The sequence below is a fragment of the Parasteatoda tepidariorum genome, chromosome 11 (assembly GCF_982258835.1).
Source record: "Parasteatoda tepidariorum strain Cologne lab strain chromosome 11, Ptep-v5.0, whole genome shotgun sequence".
Classification (NCBI taxonomy): domain Eukaryota; kingdom Metazoa; phylum Arthropoda; class Arachnida; order Araneae; family Theridiidae; genus Parasteatoda; species Parasteatoda tepidariorum.
Genome location: NC_141765.1, coordinates 72,802,402 through 72,827,264, shown reverse-complemented (window position 1 = coordinate 72,827,264; position 24,863 = coordinate 72,802,402).

Genomic DNA, 24,863 nt, shown 5'->3' with positions numbered 1-24,863 from the left:
TTTTCAACACCAATCGTCATTCAGATTTAGGAATTCCTGCATGAAATTACCTCTTGGAAAAAGTTTAACACCGATGATGTAAATGGTTCAGATAAACCTTGAAAATCCTCTTTGATCTGCGAGCTTTGGTTTATAAGTTTAAGCAATAAGAACCCTGTCATTTTCATAGTGAACATCAGTTTTGCATCGCTCAGCAGTGTTAGATGAACCTCAGACATTGTCTTCATTTTGCAAGACAAACGTCATAGTTTCCAGACTAACCAGGAAACTGAAAACAGCATTCATAACCATATGACTTCAAAGGAAGAAGGAGAAATTGACGTTTAGGACAAAGTCTTATTTCAGATCAATGGAAGTTTCAAGCATCATCATAACCAGATCTTTCTTGCATCATCTTCAAAGACATTTTAAGACTTGGTAACTTAGTAGATTATATCGAAAAATAAGAAGTACGTAGGGAGTTTATTTTATTATATACTATTGTTAATAGTTCAAGAAAAATTGAAAAAATTATCGTAATATTATTTATATATTTTAATAACCGCCTACATGAACTCGTGATTACACTTTGTCCTTCATACGTACAAAACTATCACTCCATGCTGCCTTCAGCTACATTGCTTTGCATCCTCAGTATTAGTTCAGACATCTTTCAAAGACTCACCTGCCAGTTAGCCTACCCAATCAAGTCAGTTCAGCACTACATATTTGTCCACCAGCATGTCGTCACCTGTGCGTGGTTTAGTAACACAAAAGCCAGAATAGGCTATGCTGCGCCAAACACGTGGTGGTAATTTGTGGGAATATGTTGACTAACATAATTGTCTACTAGTCTGAATACCACTAACTACCCGATAGTTACAAAATATCGAACTGATCTATTATTCCCCTAAAAAACAAATCATCTAAATTTAAGACTAATATCTCGACGAAACGCGTTCTTTAGCACAGCTGACAATTTTGGATTAACTATTTACCGCGATAATTACAAATATTGAATCTGAAAGATAATTATTGTTTTCTCTATTTAATACTGAAGGATATTTTATTACAGTAATTCTATACACTCTTTATCTTTTTTCATAGTTATAATTTTGAGATTTTAAGACTGATTTAACTTGCTTTAAATCACAGTCCTGCTTGCCACCCTTCATACTTTTAATTTTAAATTGGTATTTTCTTAATTCTTTATATGTTTTTCTTCTTTCAGGTGTTCATTTTTTATATTATTTATAATAATATATAAACTCAATTCTGTAATCTCTGACCTTGAGACCCAAAAATGACTCGTTCAATTTATTTCTGCTGCATTAGTTTGTTAGTTGTTTTTATTTTGCATTGCATTGAATAGCCCTTAATCAATAAATGGGTGCTTCACTTATTTAAAAAAAAACTTTTAGTTTTTTTTTTATTTGATGTCTTTGAGACATCAATCTTGGTATGAAGGTGTTATTTTGCTCTGTCAATTGGGCTAAATACTTACTCCCATACTTACGAAATATCAAATTTTTAGTTTTTCCATTTGCTGCAGAAAGAATACTTGCTCGAAATCTTTCTAACTGCATGAGAAGTGGGAAAAATATTGATGAGTGGGCCAATACGTGAGTGAAATGTTCACATATATCACTGTTAAAGACAGATAATCACTCTTAAAACATAAAAAGTCAAATGATTTAACAATTTTTTTTAAATATATGGGTAACTATATACCTGAGATTAGTAAAAAAAACTCTATAAAGCAAATAATAAACTCAAAAAGCAAAAAAAAACTTTATAAAGCAAATTAACTTTACAAATCAAAATATGAATTGAATAAAATTAGCTAGTTTATCATTATAAAAAATATAAAAAGAAGCATCTCAAAAGAAAACCCATCGAAAGTTAGTTTATTTTTAACGAACGTTAATAATATTAATGCACTCTGTATATAGTACAAATGCTTTATAAAAAAGCAATATATTTGTAAAAAGGGATTCTAAACAAGTTTTATATTTATCAAAATTTAAATTGTGTAACTGAAAATAACTGTTAATTATTAACTAGAACCATAAATTTGGCAAAAAATACGTGGTTACAACTTTTTTAAAAGTAAAATATTTTTCGAAGTTTTGTAGAAAATGTAGTACTTTGTGAAAAAGAATAATTACAGCCTTTTAAAGGTGAATATTTTATACTTCTTCTTATTATTAAACTGAAGAAATTTTAAATGAAAATTTATGAACCAAGAAATTAAGAAGTCGTTTCAATGAATAAATAAATTTAAGAAAAGTTTCTAATATTGACTAAATTACGCTTAACATTAGTATGCAGGTTTAAAAATTACATTTTATTCGAGAAAAGGTGATGAGTTTACTAAACTTAAATTGAAAATTCCTTAAACTAAACTTTGCATTTTACTCAATCTTCCTCTTTTTTTTATTTTGGGGGAAAAAAGTTTCAATTTATGAAAATTATGTTATATTTATGCATCGGAAGAGCATGCAAGGTGAAAAATGCTTTAAAAATATGAAGGCATGAAAAGTTATTCAAAATGCACTGCGTATTCTCAAAACAATTAAGTGTTTTATTTAATTCATCCATAAGCATAAATTCAATTTCAATTATATAGCTGAATATTATTGCTCGAAAGGAAACTATTGCAAATATTTTAAAGGTAGGAGTCATATAGCTCGCGAGAAACATTTAAATAGTTTTATTTACGCACTCAACAATAAATTTTATAATAAGGTGCAAAATTTCTGAAACGTTAATATGATATTAAATTGAACAATACTTTTATCCACATTCAACTATTGTGTAACCAGAATTAAAATTTACTATACGTTGGTTCAATTTAGCACCATATTAAGGTTGCAACCCATATGGTTCATCATGTTCCAATACAGTTTCATATTTAATCACAGTGATTCAAAAATCTTTTTGATATTTTCAATGCTGCGTTGCTTTTGCAACAAATATGCCAAACGAGTTCTACGTCGTTATACATTTTTTTCATGAAAGCAATTTGTAAAACATATAAAGTAACCATTATTCATGTTTAAACAAGAATTAAGTAAATGTATATATATTTCAACTTCATGTATACACTGATAAAAAAAAAAGAACTCATCGAAAGAAGAAACTTTCTAGAAAACATCAACAGGCTCCTGAGTAGTGACTTTCTTAGAGTAGACACGTTGAATAGCTAAAAGTGTCAACAAAAAAACTACATTCAACGTCATCGCATTAATGCATACCACGAATTTTCTTCTTTATTAGCATATTTTCTCAATTTGCGTGAGTTTATTTACTACAATTTGTTTCTCTTTTTATCTTAGTTTTCTGAATTGGCCTCTGAAGAACAATAAAAAAACAATGTTAAATATTAACTTTTCAGTTCGTTTTACGCTATATATCTTTTAATAAGATATCATTTTACTCAATATATCTTGTAATAAGATATCATTTTAAGTGGAAGATATATGTTTGCAGAATTGTTGGCGCATAACAATTGTTAAATGCAAAATCTGAATAAGTTACGCATAAGCGTGAATATTTAAAACGGGAAATGTTTCTATTATCAAACACGTTTTTTAAAACTAGGATGAAAACATAACAATTATCATGATGCTCATTATTATGCGATCAGTGTAAACCATTAGCAATCGGCTAAATTTAAAAAACTCAAAAGTATCGCAGCGTAATCTCAAAAAATAAAAATATTAACAAATCTGCAAAATCTAGAAAATGTGTTCCTTTGTGGATGAGTAAACAGATGGCACCGATCTCCATTAAATACGAAGCCCCTCTAATCTTGAATACAATTTTATGACAAAAAGAATTTACAAAACATAACAAAGCATTCATTTGTATTTGATTAAAAATAATAACATTTAATGACGAACTTATCATAGAAAACTCTTTCAAATACCATCTATGCTCACTCTACAGACATTGAAAACTTTTCACTGTCGTCTTCACACAACCTTCACATCTGTTTTAGAATGTATTTGGTTGACCTTCCTCGACTTCAATAGAGTTCGACTGCAAAAGTTGCAAGATTCAAATTTAATTTGAATTCAATGCTAATATATATAAAATATTTTCTCACTTTATTGACAGGTTTAAATTATGTTTTATTATTCTGTTAGTCTTTAGCTATCTTTTAGTTTAATTTCTAAGTATAAAAAAATTTATGACCAGGTTTTTGAGTTTAGAAAATAATTTTCAAATTTACCATTTCATTGTATTAGTAATTTATATGTTTCTATTGAACTTTAAATGATGAGGTCATGATATTTAAACTTATTTCCCGATAGATTTTCTGAATACAAGAATGGTGAAATACATATAAGTAGCTGGAAAAAAGAGCTTAATTTTTTTTTTCGTAAGTAAGTAAAGTAAATGAGATGAGTGAGAGTTTCTTCACTTTGTTTCTTCACATTAATATATGCAAATATAATTAGAAGATTTAGTTCAGAAAAACGAACTAGAATTATACAAGCATAAAACTAGCACTAATTAAATAAAAAAAATGCAATTCGAAACCATGAATAGCATTTTCAAAGAAAATTACAGAATGCTAAACTCTATTACTCTATTTTTCTGGTTTATATGGTTTCTGGATAAAACATCTAGGTTAGTCCTCTGAGTTAACCTGGGTTAACCTGTATTTTTTGTGAAATTTAAATTTTTATGAAACTACTTGCTATTTTGCTTTGTCTCGAAAAATCTGAAAAATTTTATATGCCATATTTCAGCATGTTAGTCTACATGCTCGAAAATTTTTGCATATTTATGAAAACATATAAATGTACGTAACTGTCGGACCTCAACATCATTATATATACACTTGTATTCTAAGTATAATTTAGAAGTAATAAGAAGTTTAGGTAGGTACTTTATTTACGATCTGGGAAACATTCCTGAGTATGATCCTCAGCAGAGAGTAGCTGGACAATCAGCATGAAGTCGAGCATTCAACGTTAAAACAGTTTAACGAGACTCAGTCTCTACGCAGGCTGATCAAAGTGGTCACCCATTCGCTTACTGATCGTAGCAGAAAGTATTAGGCATTATTAAGAGGAAAGTGTAAAACATTGATAAAGTAACCATAGAGCCTCGACGTGATGCGGTGGCGATGTTCAGACTTTGTTCCCGGCATGACTGTCTGGCTGGACATCTATTTTCGATTGGTGTCCTTCCGGACCCCTTTTGTTATTTCTGTGGGGATCACGTCATCATGGATGGTCATCACATTTCATACAGCAGAGCACTTCGTGGGAGTTCCTTGGTCGAGCGTTATTGGGAGGCTCGAGGCCAAATGAGACAAGGACTTTTTTTTTTTTTTTCTTTTTTTCGTTCCTGTCTTTTTTCCCCTTTATGTCAAGTTCTCTGCCATTGGAAATAAAAAAAAGTAACCATAGAGCATTATTATTAACAATAAAATAATATTAACTTTATTATTAAGTGCCCTGCCCTTCAACATGTTTTTTTAAATGATTTTCTTAACTTTAGGCACATGTCAAAAGGTGAAGAAAAAAATAAATATTAACGGCTACTAATTTTGAATTTACTTGTTTTTATATTATATGCAGAAATATCCCCAACTTAGGCAATATGCTTTTCGATTTAAATAAATTTAACACTATTATGACCCTTTTCGTTGAAACATCATTGAATGTTAAGATCAATAAATGAATGGGAAAAAAATTACGTATTTTTAAATAAAGATACGTATTTTTAATTGGGCAATTCCATATTTTAATGGTATTTTTTCCATAAAAGCATAAGAAAACACTTAAAAACTTAATTTTTAATAACGCTGCTTTTACAGATATGAATGATAACTAAATTACTATATTTAGTTTTGATCCATACTAAATTGCTTTTCTCTTTTACGTATTAAAATATTGCCACCAATTGTATTATTGTTATTAATATTATCATGCAAACGTTCTATTTAAACTTTATACTCTAATTTTTAAATCTAGACACTATTTATTTTTGTGTTATATTGGCTCATCATGAATGTCCCAAATTTGGCCTTTTGGTTGAAAAAATATTTATAAAGTTATTCATTGAAAACTTTGCAATAATTTCTGGTAATTCCTGTCATTAAACAAAATTATAAATTTACACAAAAATTTTAATGCGAATTAAATTTTAATGCGAATTAACTGAATTATTGTCAGAGTTTCAATCATAGTTTCCACAACCTGGAAAAAATAAATAAGTGATAGCTAGCATTTTTCAAGATTGGAGAAAATACTTAAATTTTGTTTTCATTTGAGATTTGCGAAATTTTCCCCCAAAGTATTTTTTTTTTTTTGCTCCCATATATATTTAGTTTAAATTAAAAATTTTCGGTAGCCTATAACATCTCGATTTATCTCACTTTTGTACAACTTTAAAAATTTTCCAAACCTTAGGAACCCTGTTAAAAGCTTAAATCTCCGTTTAGCTTTTGAGCATTGTCAATTAATTAATTTCTTATGCACAGTGATTGAAGCAAGAATTTTTTAATTAAGTATTTTATCTTTTTTTTCTCCCCATGTAGTGGCGTTTTTTTTTCGTCCATTACTGGCAACCCCTTCAGGATCGAGATTACGAGATTCTCCTCTTCACGGCCCATGAAATCATATATAAAGATGAAAGTTGTTAACATTTTATAAAAAGCGGCTTTTCCGAAATTTTAGACTCCTTTTGTATTTTTTTAGACTAGCTTAAATCTTAGCAAAAGTTTTCCAAGTGTTCTTTTCAGATATTACTGTACAGTGCGTCAAATAAAGAACCGAACACCCTGAGTAGCTTTTGATCTAATGATCCAATTTTCACAAACTAAGACTTCTTGTTAACAGTGTAGGGTTGATTTTAGTGTCATCATCAACCTTTATCACAAAGCTCAACAAGGTTTTTAAATGATTATCAGATAAGACATGCAAGCTGGAAACAATGTTAAAATTTACTATGCTCGTTATGAAGCTCCCCTTAAGCTTGCATAAACAACACTTTTATATTGAGATTGAATCTTCCTTTATAAAACAAGGCTAGAAAAACCTTCTGATATTGAGGAGGAATCATTATTCGCAAATCAAGAGTAGAAGGAGTTCTCAAATAGAGTTCATCTTCTCCAGATTTATTTCAGATTTTATGATCATCTCTGAAACAGGGTTTATTTGAGCAGTCTTTTGTATACTTTTTTAAACACTTTAAAAGTAAATGAACTCAATCTTAATGGTTAGAAGGCCTAGCCTTAAATATGCTAATTGATCAGCGAAGTCGATATTTTAAGTTACGAAATCAGACACAAAACGTACTTTCTGTGAATTAACATACCTTTTTTTTCCAGACGGATTCAGAATAATGACCCGCAAAATATGTTTGTAGCTTCAATCAGGAAATATCGTTCCCAACAGTTTGCGTAGCAGACTGGTCGAAAGGTTAAACTCGTTAGTTTTACTTTTTGCTTATTTCCTCATATGACGAAATTTTGCACACATTTTTAAAACTCGTTTATTCAAGGATATTTAAAGATAGTTCTAATCAACGAATAATTTTTAATAATTATTTATTATTAATTATTTAGTAATGATCTAAAATGTTTAATTGTAAGGTATACAAATTTTAACATCATTTTAAAGAATACATTTTTAAGTGACAAAATATAAATCGGAAAACAATCGGTCAAATAGTTTCTGAGTTATCAATTTTCAAAAAGTTATAAATTAAACAAGGTTCAAAAGAGAACTAGCTGCTCCAAATTTTTTAAAAAAGAGGAATGTTTGAAATTTGATTTCTCAATAACTGTTAGGCCAATTACATTCAAAGTTTTGTATTTTGCAATTTAAAATTACATTTTTTAAAATGATGTAAAAATTAATTCACCTTACTATTTAAAAAATTTTCCACTATTATTGAATGAAATAAAAAAATTTTCATTAAAAGTAATTTTTTCTTAGAATTATCTTTGCATAAACGACTTTTACAATTGTGTTTGCTTAAAAAGTTCTCAAGATATGGCACATTAAAGGGTTCAATCACTCTCTTGACCATATTTCTCTAATTGGCAACTACCCTAATTATTTTAAAGGTTAGAAATTCGCCGAAATATATGGCACGTTTATTCAGAGAAAATACGTCAAATTTTATAATTTATAATTTCATATCATCTAAACAAATTAGTTTGCATGTTTGAGATAAGACCCTAGAACCATTACACTGAGAAAAAAAAATTATGGTCAAAACTACCAGGATGTGGTAAAATTTACTATGCTTTCGGCTCTGTAATAAATCCAAAAAGCTCGATAATTTTGTATCCAAGCGTTTTGGTAAACATTTTTGTAAAATTAACAATAATATATCGTTTTGCATTATGTGATAAAATTTGGTGAATGAGGTAAAATTTGGCAATGCCATCTGAAACCTTAGAACATAAAAAGCATTTATTCAGTTAAATTTACTTTTCAGTTTTGCATTTTTTACTAAATGTGTGTTAAAAAGAACCAAACCAAAATTTATGGTAAACCGTTACTATATGTACTGAAAAATTATCAAATTATTGATTTTTATGACCTAACCAGAAATTTCACTACCTTACAGAACAGTAATTTCACCAAATTTTTTCTCTTTGTGTAAGATTGAGTTCCAGTGCCTGAAGATCCGATCGCTAGATCAAAAGTTATTCAGGCTATTCCATTTTTCATTTTGTGCATTAAACATCTGCAAAATTTTTTATGTTTTCGCATGTATAGCATTTAACTAGATATTACATTAAGCAAACTAAAATTAATGAGTAGTGTGTGAATAACATATATATGATTAAATCATTATGATACTGCTATTTATTTTCCATGCAAGTTGGTAATCGTCGATCTGAAGTTGAGACCCGAGGATAGAACACCGATTTTGTCAGCTTAGAACCACTGTGTAAAAGTTTCTATAAAAATACTCCAATCCGTTATTAGTAATAATCTAAATGAAAATGTTTTAACTTTTAAAATAGAATCTCCGACTGAGTGACATTTTCTCAGATAAATAAAAAAAATTGAAATGAAGAAATAATTCATAATATTTTTAATGATCTTTTTATACCGTAAAAATACAGTGAAGTATTTTTTCAAATACTAAAGGAATAAATCTCAAATGCTCTCCAATTTTAAATAATTAGAGATTCTTTTCAGTTTGAAATTTTTGTGCCATTTTAATCTTAGCAGGGAAGGCGTTTTGAGAACTAACATCAACAGATTATTTACACCAAAATGCTTTTCATAAAATGGTAATTTAAATTCGCAAACTTGGACAAAATATTCACTCGTTCATTCATTTTATAGAATAAGTCGCAATATGTGTGAAATCTCCCATAAAAACGTTCTTTTGTTAGGTAACAATTTGCCGATTAATTTAAAGAATAGCCAAGCATAGCAGAACCAAAGCCAAACATTTTTCTTGTCCTTCCACATACAGCTCAATTATAGCTCATTGATTACAACTGTTCTCTTTTCTATTTCTTAAAGAGAAAATCTTTCTCATCTGAGAAAATTAATGACGACTTCTTAGATAGATTACTCTCCTTTTTTTTCTTTTTAGATTTTTTTTCTTCTGTTTTGACATTTTGCACCTCCGGCGGCGGCCATAGCAAAACAGAACATCCTTAATTAACCCACACCTCCTTTTTCCCCTGAGCCGCCGATGACAGTATAGTCCGTTAATGAATTTGTACAACTTGTGCAGACTTACTTAAAAAGTTAAAAAATAACTCTTTTAACGCTGAATACTACAAAGAATAGTTTCGTTTTTTCAGTTTATTACGGACAGTTTTGTTATGAACGCTTTGTAAGAGTCTAATTGAAATTAAAGATATTTGAATGTTTTGTGTCATAATGAAACTAATTAATATTTAGCATTAAAGTTCTTTTCTATGTTAATTTTCTAACATTAATTTTCTATGAAAAAATGTATTTACAAGTAGAAGCAGAATAAATGAAATTAAATGAAAAAATATTGTAAGCTGAATATAATTGTTTCTTGTTAAGTTTATTTAAAACTCTACATTTGTTTTTGAAAATTCAATCTTTTCTTGTAAAGACATATTATATGCACAGCTTAAAACGGTTAAAAAAAATTCATAAAAGCTATTATCTAGTTTGTTTGTTTTTTACTTTAATAACCATTCTACAAATTTTTCTCATAACTGTTATTAACATTTATTTACATTATTTACATTTATTTAACTGTTATTAACATTTATTATTACATTCGAGTACTTAAGTGCAACAGTTAAAATATTTATACATCAGTATTGTGGCAGTATTAAACAAGCATAAAAGACGCAAAGAGCAAACCTAAGAATGAAAATAAAAGATATGAAAAGTTATAAATTAGACGGATGGGAAACTTATAATGCGCATTTACAAAAAACGAATAATACACCTATGTAATATGATATCTTGGAAAGAAAATAACTCCTATCTAAGACATCAATCTTCTATTCTCTTACATAGCAAGTTTTCTGCTTGTATATGTACACTCCGTTATGGTAGCACTTAGTTATTTTTTCAGAGCTCTGGATATATACGATCCATGAGGCTGAACTAAATCAATTGACCTTCAGCAATCCATCAATTGTTATCATTCCTTGTTTGCTATTGACACATTGCTTGCTCCTCCATTTACTCTTGTTGTGGAATTGTTACCATTGGTAAATAATAATTAATTGAAACATGATCAAAGGTTAAGTATATCCAAGTGACTTCAACTTGAATGAACATGGTAGAAATGCGATGCTATCCCAATCGGATTGCTACTTACCCTTACCTCAATTTCTACTTCAAGTAAGGATTTTCATTTGCAACGGACATGTTGATGAGGATATTTTTGAACAAAAAATGTGAGAAGAAAATTTCTAAGGTATTCTTGTCAAAAAATCGTAATTGAAATTGCTTTTAACAGCTTAAATATTAGAATTTTTTAAAATACACGTGTACATACACAGTTTATTTTAATTATTATTTTTAACGGTTGTAGTTTTCTTGATTTCATATTTGTGCATTTTGTAAGCTTTTGTTTAAAAGATTCATGTACGTGGTTAGAATATTTTTAGTTTTATATTTGACCCTAAATATTTGTGTAGTAATTGCATAACAGTACGAAATAAGATTAAGACAAAGTTTCTATTTGCATTTGATTATATCCAAATAAGGTTTTTGAGTATAATTCAGGCATGGAAAATCAAAATAAATAACGATAGAGGATTTCCCTTGTACTAACATCCTGTATAAACATTAAAAAAATGACTGAATAAACAGTTATATATTAATATCAACTTCAAATTAATGTCTTAATCTAGGTCTACCAGTTACAGGGGGTCCTATTAAATATTCTGTCATATAACAGAGAAATATTAATATAATATGTTAAATCCAATAAACTCTTATTTTTGTCTTAAATGGTTAATTTCTTTTAAAGCCAAATTATTATAATAATTTGGCCAACGATGAATGCTACAAAAAACTTAATTAACTTTTTAATTAACTAACTTTTTGTGATTTGACCTGCTCTCGCTGAACACAGTGCTGATGAAAAACATTCCAAGTGGAAGATTATGAGCTCAAGTCATCTTGCTTTTGGTTTTCACTGAGAGGTTTCTTCTCGGTCACACATTTGTCCCAATGCATTTCGCTTTTCAAGGGTCCGGAATATAACATTAATGTAACCGCAAATTCGATCGCTTCTGTTCAACATCCGTGAAAAAATAATAATGTTCAATGAATTAAATTTATTAACAGCTTTAAATTACAATTTAATTTTTGATACAAATGAATTGTTGTTCATAATCATGCTTTAGAAAATAAATGCCTTTTTATTATCGTATTATAAACTCTTTTTCTTCTGAATTATTAAATAAAGATAGAACTTAACAAAACCATACCCAATTATTGTGTAACGCTCTACTAAGCAGGTATAAAGACATTTTTTTTCTTATCGATATATTGCTGGCAAATTACTCCCAGAAATTCCTCCAACATTCCTTCGTTCTTTTATTGAATTCAAAGGTCACGCACATCAGAAATGAATGTATTTCTCTTTTACTTAAATCATTTGCAATAAAAGAATATTTGTTTAAAACACTTCATTAAAACATAAATACAATTTTCATTGAATGGATTTAAAACCAGTCAAACATAGAGATAGTTACTTTTTTCTTATAAACTTTTCCGTTGCATTAATTTCGAAGAAATAATAATTACGGAAATATATATTTTAAAAGTCTGGTCAGGAGGGGTCACAAGAAAACATTTTTTTAAATTGAAATCTCAGTGTTTTGGAGCGTCTTAAACCATAAAAGTGTTCAAGTTTACTAAACTGAACCATATTATCACGCAAATTAAACGATCTTAAACTTGATTATGGTTCAATTTGAACGGAAACAAAGCATTTTAAGGTTGCAACGACTTAGCACGGTACTGTGATTTAGGATACTAATATTACGGTTTAATATTAAACAAAAAATTTTTTAATGTACTTTATATCTTATTTTGAATCTTTTTTAGCATCTTTTTCTGGCATCTTTTTTCGGAAGTATTTAATAATGTGGTGTGGTGGTTGTTATTTACAGACAAATATTTATATTAGTTAAAAACATTGATTTATCTGCGGTTGGTTTACTAGCATCGGTTGATGATTTTGTTGGATGTATAAAATTAAGAAAAATGTAACTATGAATTTGTCTCTTAACAGAAACAATTTTAAACACAAATAAATTATATTATGTGCATTATTATACAAATAAATTATTAAATAAATAAGCACTCAATTAAACTTTCAGCACACAAAAATAACCTTTTAAGCTTTAAACAATATAATAAAAATTAGATTAGATAGATTTTATTAAAAATCGACAAATTCATTCACCAAACTTTTTCCGCTTGAAATTTTTAAATTTACTTTGAATTCAATATTTAAAATTATAGATACATTTTTCGTAATAGATTAAAATTTGTGTGACAAGCGCAATTTCAGCATGTTTTAATTTTAGGAAATGTTCTCGACATACGTTGTACTATTTAACTTCGAATATTGTCTTTTTTTAATTCATACATTTTCAGCTGATTTTTAACTATTAATATTATTTAAATTTAAAGATTTATATTATTTATATTATTGAATTTAAAGTAAGAAAATTAAAAAAAATTACAGAAGAAAAATTGTTTGAATAGTTCTTCGTTGTAGTGATTTTAAAAAGCTAATAATTTTTAATAAAAATTTTAATTAGTATATACTAGTATGATAAATATTCTTGTTTTCCAAAGTTTAGGAATTTTTTTATTTTATTTCAGTTCATATAATTACTGGTGACGTAGGGCTTAGGCCTTAAATTTTTTATGGAGACTTATTGGTGATAGAAAAATGTCCGGAGAAGAACTGCAGAAAATAAAATAATTATGATATATAGCATAATAAATGAGAAATATACTAAAATTACAATTTTTAAATTTAAGAAAACGTTTGACAGTAAAACGTCTGAAACTGAAATGTTGCACGCAATTCAAGAAACTATTAATAAGTAAAAAATATTTTTTAATTCTAAATTTAAATTGCAAGTGTGTAATTTACTATATATTTACTAGATGAGAAAGTATAGTTTTGAAGATGAATAGCAGATGAAAAAAAACATCTGACAGTGAAATGTTGAGGGCTAATCTTACTTAAAGTCGAAATTCATTGTCTTTATTTATCATTTACTTTCTAATAGCAACTACTTTTTAATATAGATACAACATGTATAAAATACAACATGTATAAAAAGTTGAATTGCAAAAATCAATAAAAATGAGCGCAATATCTGAACCTAAAAAATATTAAAATGTTACGTAAATCTAAGTTTAATACTCTAATAAAGGGTTAAGTAAATGAAGAAATACACTTTTTCTTTGTTCAATGCTCTAATAAGGATTGCATAAGGCCTTCGACCATTGCTCAGGGGGAAATCTTAGAGGCGTGGTTTTTCACGGTGTGACTATTATTACCTATTAAAGACCCAACCATTAAAAGCCAACATCTTTTACCTTATACATCAATTATTTGTAAGGGTGGAGCATCAAAGCTAAAATAAAAAATTTTGGAGGCATAAACTCATCTTAAATTAGGTTAAATATTGTTTTCAATATTAGAAAAATTTCAGTTTTTACTATCTCCGTTAAAGAAGGAAAAAAATTTATTTGTTCAGCCTACAATAAACCCTATGGATTTTGATTGAAAAAACACTTTTTTATTATGTTGTTATTGTAAAACATATCTAACTTTAAACCTGAGTTAAATAATAATCATCCATTCTTTAAAAATTATAGAAACTAAGCAAAACTGTAAAATTTAGTCTTAATTAAACTTATAGAGCACCGTAAGAGTTGTCTAGATTTCTGTCAATGAAGGATCAATTCAGGTAGCTTTTCCCCACATTTCCTATGACGTCACACCTGGTTTTTCTATATGACGTATATTTTACGATACTTTGTTCGGTGAGAACTGATAGCGAAAGTTTAAAAAGTCGTCGGACAAGCCTCTGGGGGTCAAACAGCCAAGCAGTGCGAATTTGAATAATAGTAAATTAGAAAAGAACTCTTCGCTCAGCAGATGAAGGTAATGTTAGCGAAAAGCACTAACCCTGGATGTTTACTTCCACTATCAGTTTTCTCACAACAAAATATAACAGATTTTATTTGATTTTAAAACAATCCTCAGGTGTGAGTACAGGCTTCTTAAACAGGTTCCCGGACTTCTGATGAGCTCATTACTGATGCTCTACAACATCACTCATGAATCATTTTGAATTTAGTAGCTGCTAATGACTCAAAAACCGACGTATGTGGAAAAAAGTTATTGAATTTATATACAAGTCTTCATTGTATTTTTCCATGGACATTTACGATTTTCGATGTTTCACGACCAATTTGAGATGCCGTCTTTCTACATAATAATATATATAATAATTGATTTAAAAGCAAAGAGACTAGTTGATCATTTGACTAACACTACTACTACTGGTAAAATTTCTCAAGAATCTCAGCCAAAAATGTCTGCTCTCTAAAGATATGTGTTTCCCTTCTAAAAGTTATTGGAATTATCCATTGTACATGGTTAAGGAATTCGATGACTCATGGCGACTATTGTGAACTTAGAGTAAAGACGCTTCCTGATAATTATCCTCCTATAAACAAATATATATAACCCAATAAATATGCATGATTTTTCAACAAATTAGCATGATATAAGTGTATTTTCTGGCTCTGGATTTAAAACAAAGCTTTCCATTAGGTTCCTAAGAATAAAGAAGATATTCAAAAAACTGCAATTGTAATTTGATTTGGTTTCAATAGAATCTTATCCTCTTTTACTTACCGATAAGTCATAGGCTTTCAGTTTTTCACTCTATGCATGACTTATCTCATCCTGGAGTAAAAGTGGCAATGAAATTAGTATGCCAACGATTCATCTAGCCAAATATGAAAAAAGGCATAGCCGAATAAACAAGAAGCTGCCTTCCATGATCCTAAAATACCATGACATGCACACTCACTACTAAGTGAATTTAAAGTTCCTAATGACCGTTTTAATAACATAAACATCAATTTGATAGAACCAATGCCATCTCCAAATGGTTTTACACACTGCCTAGCTTGTATAGACCGTTTCTCGATAGTCAGAAATTATTCCATTGGTCGACATAAAAACAGAAGCAATTGCTCAAGCTTTATATAGTGGTTGGATATCGAGATTCGGAGAACGTGAAACTTTCACTACGAATTATTGTAGCCAAGTTCGTGGGGATTTATTCAACTCTTTATCAAAAATATTTGGAATTTTATATCATATATAATATAATAATACTGCCTAATAATTTTACAATTAATATGAAGTAAAGTAGTCTTAGTGTCATGGCTGAAAGCCCTTATATAGCAAGACGGAAAAGATGAAAAACTGGTACGCAACACATTTTATTATAGCATTTTTTCCAAGAAAAATAAAATATCTGCTACTACCAAGATTTTTTATTTAAGATTTTAACATATATATAAATCTGATTCGTCTCCAAGATAAAATAGATATTGTTAAATAGTTTAAAAAAAGAATAAGTTAACTCCTCCCAAAAACTAGCAATAACTGAAATGGTTTTACTACCAGCTTTTTCTCTTTTCCGTCTCGCTTTCACCCCTGCTTAGTGTCAGGATTTCTGTAAATGGTCATTTCATCATATTTAATAAATTGCTCATTTTTGTTAGTTAAATAATATTTATTTTTAACTACTCAAAGTAAGCTCCTACTAAATAAATAAAGAGTTTTATCAGAATTTATCAAAAATGCAGAAACAGCTTAAAATTTCATTAAGTAGTCTAGTCTATTGCAGAAGCTCTAGTTTAATTTTTAGTTTGTATTCGTTAAATAATATCTTCAAAAGAAAATGCATAAATGAATAGAATTAGCTGAATTAATCAGAAATATAAAAACAGTTTAAATTTTTACCATCAGACAGTATTTGCCCCATTTCCAAAGTATGATTTGTTTTAGCTAAATATTTACATTAAATTAAAGATTCATAACTTTTAAGTGAACTTATGAGCTGAATTCAGCAGAATTGTCAGAACTAATAAAAAATTTTGAAATTATAATTCGATAGTCTTTTATAGTTTAAAATATTTATTAATGTTCGTAATAAAATTAATGTTCGTAACTCTACGGTTCGGAAAGCATTGAAAAATTTCAGTTAATTTTAAATTTAAGCTTTGGATTTAATGAATAATTTAAAATTTATTCAGCACTTAAATAGTCAACATTCACGAAGTCAATAGTCACGAAGAAAAATGTCTCCTTTTTTACATTTTTGTCTAAAGATTTTTAATAGAATTTCAAAAATCTCTGGAAATTTGTGTTTTGTCATGTTATATTTAAAATATGTTGGAAATATGAAATTAACAATTAAATGCAAATTCAAGAGAACGAAATTGAAGAAACAAACTTTGAAACTGATAGTTAAAAATTAAAAGCTAGATTAGCTTGTATTATGGCACATATTGTTCATTAAAAAATTAGTTTTTTTTCTTTGGTTAAATTAGACGGCTAAATTTTCATCTAATACTTATCAATCCAGAAACAAGGAGGAATAAATTAGATTTAACTAATAACAAGTTTTCTGCTAATAACAGTTATTTTATAATTTTCCTCTCAGATCATCACATGAAACATGATGATCAAGATTTTCTTAAAGTAATTATTTATTTCGAAAATCTTCTTAAAATATTGTGGAATTCATTTTTAAAAGCAACTGATTTAATTCTTAACAACTTCCTTTTAGTTTCAATCCAATAAAGAATATTTTTAAAATGTCAAAACTATTTTATAATCTTTTACCTCCCCCCTTCCACCTATATAGGCAAATAAGAAATCATAATGAAAAATTGAAAACTTCACGAATTCTCACTATATTATGTCTTAATATCTGTAATAAAGTTTATTTTCAATTTAGGATAGTAAAAATTACTATATATTAGACTTTTTTAACTACTTAAATTTCAAAAATTTTACTCCACAATTTTTAATGTATGGTATTAAGAGTCAAACTTGCCTAACACTGAAAATTGTATTATTTAAGAGAGCAAATATATATATATATATATATATATATATATATATATATATATATATATATATATATATATATATATATATATATATATATATATATATATATATATATATATATATATATATATATATATATTAAATTCTTATTTTTTAAAAGAAGATTGTTTTTACTGAAAGAAAAATATTTGCGTTATAGTTTGATAAATAAAATTTATATACCGTAGATTTAAAACAAATCAAAGATGTTTTTTTTTCTGGAAGTGATGCACTCTTTTATATTTTATTAGATATAAAAAAGATTTCATTTTTCAACATAAATTACATTTTCTATTTCATATCTTTTATCCAAATCTCAAAAAAAGAAAATAAGTTCTTAAACATAATAAAATTAATTAGCTTATCTTTTTATTATGTTAACATATTAAAACATATTTTTGAACTGAAAACAATTCAGAATTAGTTCATTGATTCTTGAATTTAAATAAAAAGCATTTTTTTAGTTACAAAAACGAAGGGATATTGATTTTTTTTTTTAATGGAACTGCTTCCTGAAAGAAAGATAACAAGCTATGTCACTAAGATATTGTAAAGCTTATTACTCGAGCATAAAAGTTTCATGAAATTTTTTCTTTAAGTAATCGAATGGACATTTGAATAAATTACTATGTCTAAATAAGTATCAAACTATTAATTGCACAAGCAACAAAAACTTGAAAATGCGTTATTTAATTCAATGGATATTAAATACAACAATTATTACTAAAAATATTTTGTTTATATAAGAGTAAATATAATTTATTATCTAAGAATTTCTTGAATACTTTACGAAATATTCATTTTAAGACAACATTTCAACATAACATTTCAAGATTTTTTCTTGAAAATGAATGTTATTTACATGCAATATAATAATAATTTTATACATAAAATTATAAATTCTGATAGCGTCAATACATGCCTATAATAGTCAAAACGCATTCAAAAACATTACTTGACAAATTTTAATTATTGTTTTTTAATAAAAATTGAGAAAAATTACTTTTAGTCTAAGTTCATAAAAACTTATAAAAATGTATATATGAACTTATATGAATGGGAAAATGTGGTTGGGGTTAATAAAAGAAACGTGTAATGTAGATCAAATTTGATACTTTTATAGAAAACAAGGGTAATAACTATTTCAATAGCTGTAAACCTTTTTAAAAAATATAGTTCCGGCAAACACTAAATGAGTATTAAAATGGTATGAATGAAATAAATTTAATGTTACTAGAAGATAAGTTCAGAAAAAAAATCAAAGAAAAGAAATTGCGATTGAGCTTATACCATTGTTAGGTCTTTTTATCAACAGGTTATACATTTCATTGTGGCTCAGTTGTGATTCAGCAAGAAATCCACATATTCCGAATTATTGGCGCCAATCAAAAAAGCGCCATCTCGTTAAAAAATTTCCTTAAAAAGGGATTAGAATAAAGATGTAGAAACGATATCGTTCAATTATTTATATGCAAGAAGTCTCTTATGATTGAAAGACGACTGAAAAATTTTATAATTTAGCATATTAAGTATTCAAAATAATATAGCTGTTATCAATAAATAATTGTGTCAAAATCAGTGAATTTGATATTTATAATATAAAAAATACCATAAAAATAATATTATAAAAATGATATTATAAAAATAATATTATAAAAATAATATTATAAAAATAATATTATAAAAGTAATATTATAAAAATAATATTATAAAAATAATAATAATTAAAATTTTTATTATAAAATAAAACGCTGTTTTTTCGTGACATATTTTTAAGCGAATGTGTTTTAAATAATTTTTTAAAAACTAACTTTTTTCCATTAGTAATAATAACAGTTTTCATAAAGTAAAATTTTTAATCAATGAGACAAAAATAGCAGTTGATCATTAATAAAATAAATAAGCTCGCTTATACTTCAGCTAATTAAGTCACTTCTATTATTATGAATTAAACTTTTTTTTAAATATTTTTAGTTGTTAGGCATCAAATTATGTCTAGTGAAATAATTAGTTAGCTCACGGAGCAGCGTCACTACGTCAGAAATAAGTAGATGCGTACCATTTTCGGAATTATGTATGTAAATTTTGAGCATCGCTTTCCAGATTGCATAATTTTTGGAATAATTGTGTACAACTCTCTGAGTTCTGTTGTTGATATATTGTTCAATTCTTAAGTTTTATTATTTCTATATTCCGATATTAAATGCGTATTTCTATCATCCATATACATTGAATAATTTCTGAAATACTTTTGTAATACTCTCTGCGTTGCATAAGTTATAAAATATTTGCAAATCACACTTTAAATTGAATAGTTTCTGGAATAATTGTGTATCACACTCTAAATTGAGTAATTTATAAAACAATTTTGCTTCGTTGTCTGATTCCTAAAATGATTGACTCTCTGAGTTTTATAACAATTGTTTTCTCGCTGAATTGTATTATTTATTTAAAACATCTTATTATTTAAAAAAAAAAGATAATGGGAGCTAAAAGTAGTGGTGAAACTTTACAACATACAGAATAAAAAAGTTTGTTTGGAGGAAAAGAGATCCGTGCTTAAGAACCTAGATTAAGAATGTTAAGGGAGGTCCAAGAGAAGAATTACGAGATCGTAAAAGGTAGCTAGTGAGAGGGTTACAGTGGCATACAAAGATTTACAACAGAGTACGTTCTGTTTTACCCTTTCATTTCGACGAAGAACTTGTCAACTACGCAGATTAAAACGCCTCCTAAAACAATTAAAAGAAACTGTAAAAATATTCTAATTAATGAGATTCAGAGAATTTAAAAAAAATATTAAACTGATTGCTAAACATACTAATTATCTCTGCTTATTTCCAACTTGTTTTTCCCCATGTAAAGTTAGCAATTAGAATCAGTTTTCATAAACATTTAATATTTCTATAGTACTAAAAAACGGTCTTATTTTATTCAGTTTTCATTTTTTTATTCAGTTTTCATAAACATTTAATATTTCTATATTAGTAAAAAACAGTCTTATTTTATTCAGTTTTCATAAACATTTAATTACTTCTATATTAGTAAAAAACAGTCTTATTTTATTCTTTTCTAATGTCAAATATAGAAAATAAAACCCAAAATATTATGCTTTTTATAAACTGTTCTTTTTTTTATCATAAAGTGAAGTTTTCTAAGTATCAATTTAAGGCTTTTGCTACCATTTATGGGCTTTTTGACTGGAGAAAATTAAGCAAGGATTAACTGGATGGATGTCGGAGGAAAAGTTATTATTATCATTTAAGAAGGTTAGGAACGCATTTTTGAAACTATTTTTAATATTAATGAATTTTTGATTTTTTTTTGTTCAATTGTACCTTTTAAAATCTATACAAAGCTTGTTTGAAAAAATCTCCAGAAAAATATTGTAGGGAAAAGTGAAACGAAACCGAATCATCTTTTATTATCATAAAAAGTACCAAGAAAAAAATAGCTTAATTTTTTATTTAAATGATAAAATATTCATTTTGCTTCAAAAATGAAATTTTTTTATTGTTAAAAGAAAACTATATTTTGAAGGTTAAATATAATTATTTTTTGGAAGTACGTTGAAATTCAGTTATATCCTATCTGGTCAGATACGCAAAAATATAATGAAGAGTAAAACTATTTTTTTCCAACTGAAATATTTATTAGTACAATATTTGAAATTTTTTAGAAAAAAAAACAGTTAAATAAAAATGTATTTTATTGTAATCTTACTATATTCAATTAACACCAGTAAAATAACCACAAAAAAGGTATTCTAATTGTAAATTGTGTGGAGAAAAATCGTTTATTGACTCTTTTCAACTAAACATGGTTAAACAACCAGAATTTCATTCGTATCAACTAAGCCAACCTTATCAAGTTGGATACCTACTTTAACCGAGAGGTTAAAGTAGGTAGTAGAGGTTAATCTGTCAATCTCTTGACCAGCTGAAAGGAGGTTAGAATCCCAGCGTTGATACCACAATATTTCGTCAACACATGAATTTTCAAATGTTCTGCGCTTTTCAATTGATGATCTTGGAATACTGGTATACGAAACTCTTATTCACGTATAGATGGCAGCACCGCAGAGCTGCTTAACACAAAACTCTAGTATTCTCCATCTCTCACAATCGATGGCACCACCAGATAAACCAAGTATATCGCATTCCGTGGTTAATTTATAAAACACATCTCTACCACAACCTAACTCTAATGTCCATTATCTAACACGAAAATCCTATCATATCCTAACTCCAATGTCCAGTTAAATTTCATTTTTATGGTTTTGAAGCCATGCTAGGTGTAAATGATTATTAAAACTTATAGTTTTGCAATAACGGCTTTCAATCCTACCATATTTAAATTATTTTAAAACCGCAAAGATGAAGAAATCTTTACTGGTCATTTTTCCGTAATTTTAAAATAAACTTTTTAACAATGTAACAAAAACCTCCCCAAAAGTGATCCCTCCCTAAGAGACCCTTCTACACTGAAAAAAATATAGGGAATTAAAAATATGGGAAGCGATATATTTTCCATTTATCGTTAATTAGGTTAGTTAATCAGACTAAAGAGGAGAAATTACGAATGCTAATTTCTTCATGTTAGAGATAGAAGCTTTATTTACCCAGCACTTATAGTTGAGACATTGTATTCAAGAATTTTGGCTACCTGTCCGACTAAAAATCTTTGATTATTTAAGAGGAAGAAAGGTTCAAAATGTTTCAACAATAGGAGTTCATCCAAAATCATTCTACGAGTCTTCCTAAAATCAGTTACGAAAGTAAACGGGAGGAGTAAAAATTTTTCTAATCGAATTTTAAGAAAGGCTGATTAACTTTCTATTCATTTGCTAATTGTAGTATCAACTATTTTCATGGGATTTTTTACAGTAGTTTAGTCAAAAATGCTAGTTTCCGGTTTTATTTCTACAAAGTAATTTTAAAAGTAAAAAAAAATTATTTTTTTTTAATTAAATAGCATTTTTATTAACATTTTAACAATGAACATTTTTTAATTTAGTTAATCAAGATAACTAAATTTCAAATTTTATTCTCTAATTTTTGTGAAAAGCATTTAACGAAACTTCCACATTGCTTTTCTTTCATTTCATTTTTTTTAAACTTAAAATAACAAAATATACAAAATGATTTGAAAAAAAATTAATGAAAAATATCTAAAATATACATATTCCGAATCATACCAAAATAATCATTACGAATTTATTTTAAGTATTCAAATAAATTTTCCTTAACGAAGGAAATAATAAAAAAAATTATTACGTTGAAGAAAACACTCTAAGTTTTAGACAAGAGGACGAAACAAAACTAAATCTTAACTCAAGTTCAATTTAAAAAAAAAAATTAAGCAATTGAAAGAGAACCAATAAAATTATTTATTAAAATAATTAAATAAATTGCGAAGATTTTATTTTACTCCAAACTTTTAAATTGAATAATACAATTAATATAAAAAATAGTGCTTATTGCTTTTTCTTGAAAATGCCTTCTTTTTTTACTATTAATGATAAACAAACTAGTCGCAGTGATGATCCAAAAAGGATACTTCGTTTTATAACAACGTGAATGAAGCACAAATGTAAATACATGAATGGACAGTGTCTAAACACCAAATGATAGAAGAGAAACAAATAAGGTGGTTTAACCGATAGAGTTTGAACAAGATAATAAAAGAAGGGAAATAAGAAACAGGGATTAAATTAGAATCAAATTTGAGCAAAAGATAAAATTAGAATACGCATCCAAATATCGGGATGCTAGAAAGATCATTAAAGTATTATAAATTTACATGGAATGATTCCCAGAAGTCAAGTTCGGTAAATGAAGAGCAGTGTTGAAGGATTTTAGTCGAAGAAAAAGCATCCTGAGATTAGAATTCCAACTATGTAGGATGATAGAAGATCGGTTTATATCCTGATTAAGGACATTTCTTTCATGTTGCTTAAATCGAAGTTTAAGGATACTTTTAGTTTGTCCGATATACCCAAGTCCACATTGACACGAAATTCGATAAATACTCCAGCTATTTGCATTAGCAATTAGAACTTGTCTTAAATTTTGTTTGTTTACATAGGAAAAAAAGTTTTTGAATTAAAGTTTATTCAAAATTTTAGCAATTTAGGAACGGATGTTTGGAAAATAAAGTAAAACAATCAAATTATTACAGTTTGAATAAAGGAGTTAGGGAGAGTTAAATAAGGGAGTCGAGATTAATTTTCTGTAGATGGAATCAATAATATTAGAAGGAAAACTGAAACCTACAGCGATAGCTTTAAGCAAAAGAAACTTTTCTTTGAAGAGAAAACAATTGGAACATTTGAATCCTTTGGTTAGGTGGAGGCGATAGAGGGGGTGGGGGTGAAGCTGCAAACAATTTTTGATAAACAGTTGTATTTATCGCAATTACGAGAACGTCTAAGAAAAGTCAAAACTTATTATTCTCCCGTTTAAACATGAATTGTATGCAAGTATCTATAGAATTTATAATATCAAAAACATGATCAATGTCAGCATTGTCAATCAATGTGAAACAAGCGTGAAATTATAAAAATAAATCAAAATGTTTCCAATCGAAACAGTGAGAACATTAAAATGTATGCTTGTCAAAATTCGTATGCATTAGTTGATAATCAATTTTCCATTTCTTTTTAAATATTAATATTGGCATTGTTTCTTTTTTTATGAAAATTGTAATGAGAAAAAAAATTGCAAAAGAACAGGGGAATGAAAAGAAAACATATTTATTAGATTAGTTCTTTACATATCTTTATTGCCTAATTGTGTAGTTAGTGAATGTATATTGTTCCGATATGCTTCCGTACATTATCCCCGTCTGTAATCGTAAATTATAATATCCTTCACCCTATGATAAAGAGCGGTCGCCTGTATTATTGGTAACAATGAGTTATCAATAATAAAAGTCATCACTTTTTAGCAAGTTAGAAAAAAATAAAAAAAATTTTATTTAAATACAACTAAGAACTGATAACGAAGTACGTGTGCCCCTTTCATAAAAAAAATAAAATGCCTTATAATTTAAAATAAAAATAGATGAAGGAAAATGGGCTATATCGAATTAATTGTTGCTCCATCTTTCTTCAGAACTTTTACTCACCCATATTTTAGTAGTAAAGAGGATATAACAAGCGAAATGAAATAAAAAATTCAGCTTCTCACTTATTTTAATATTATTTGAGG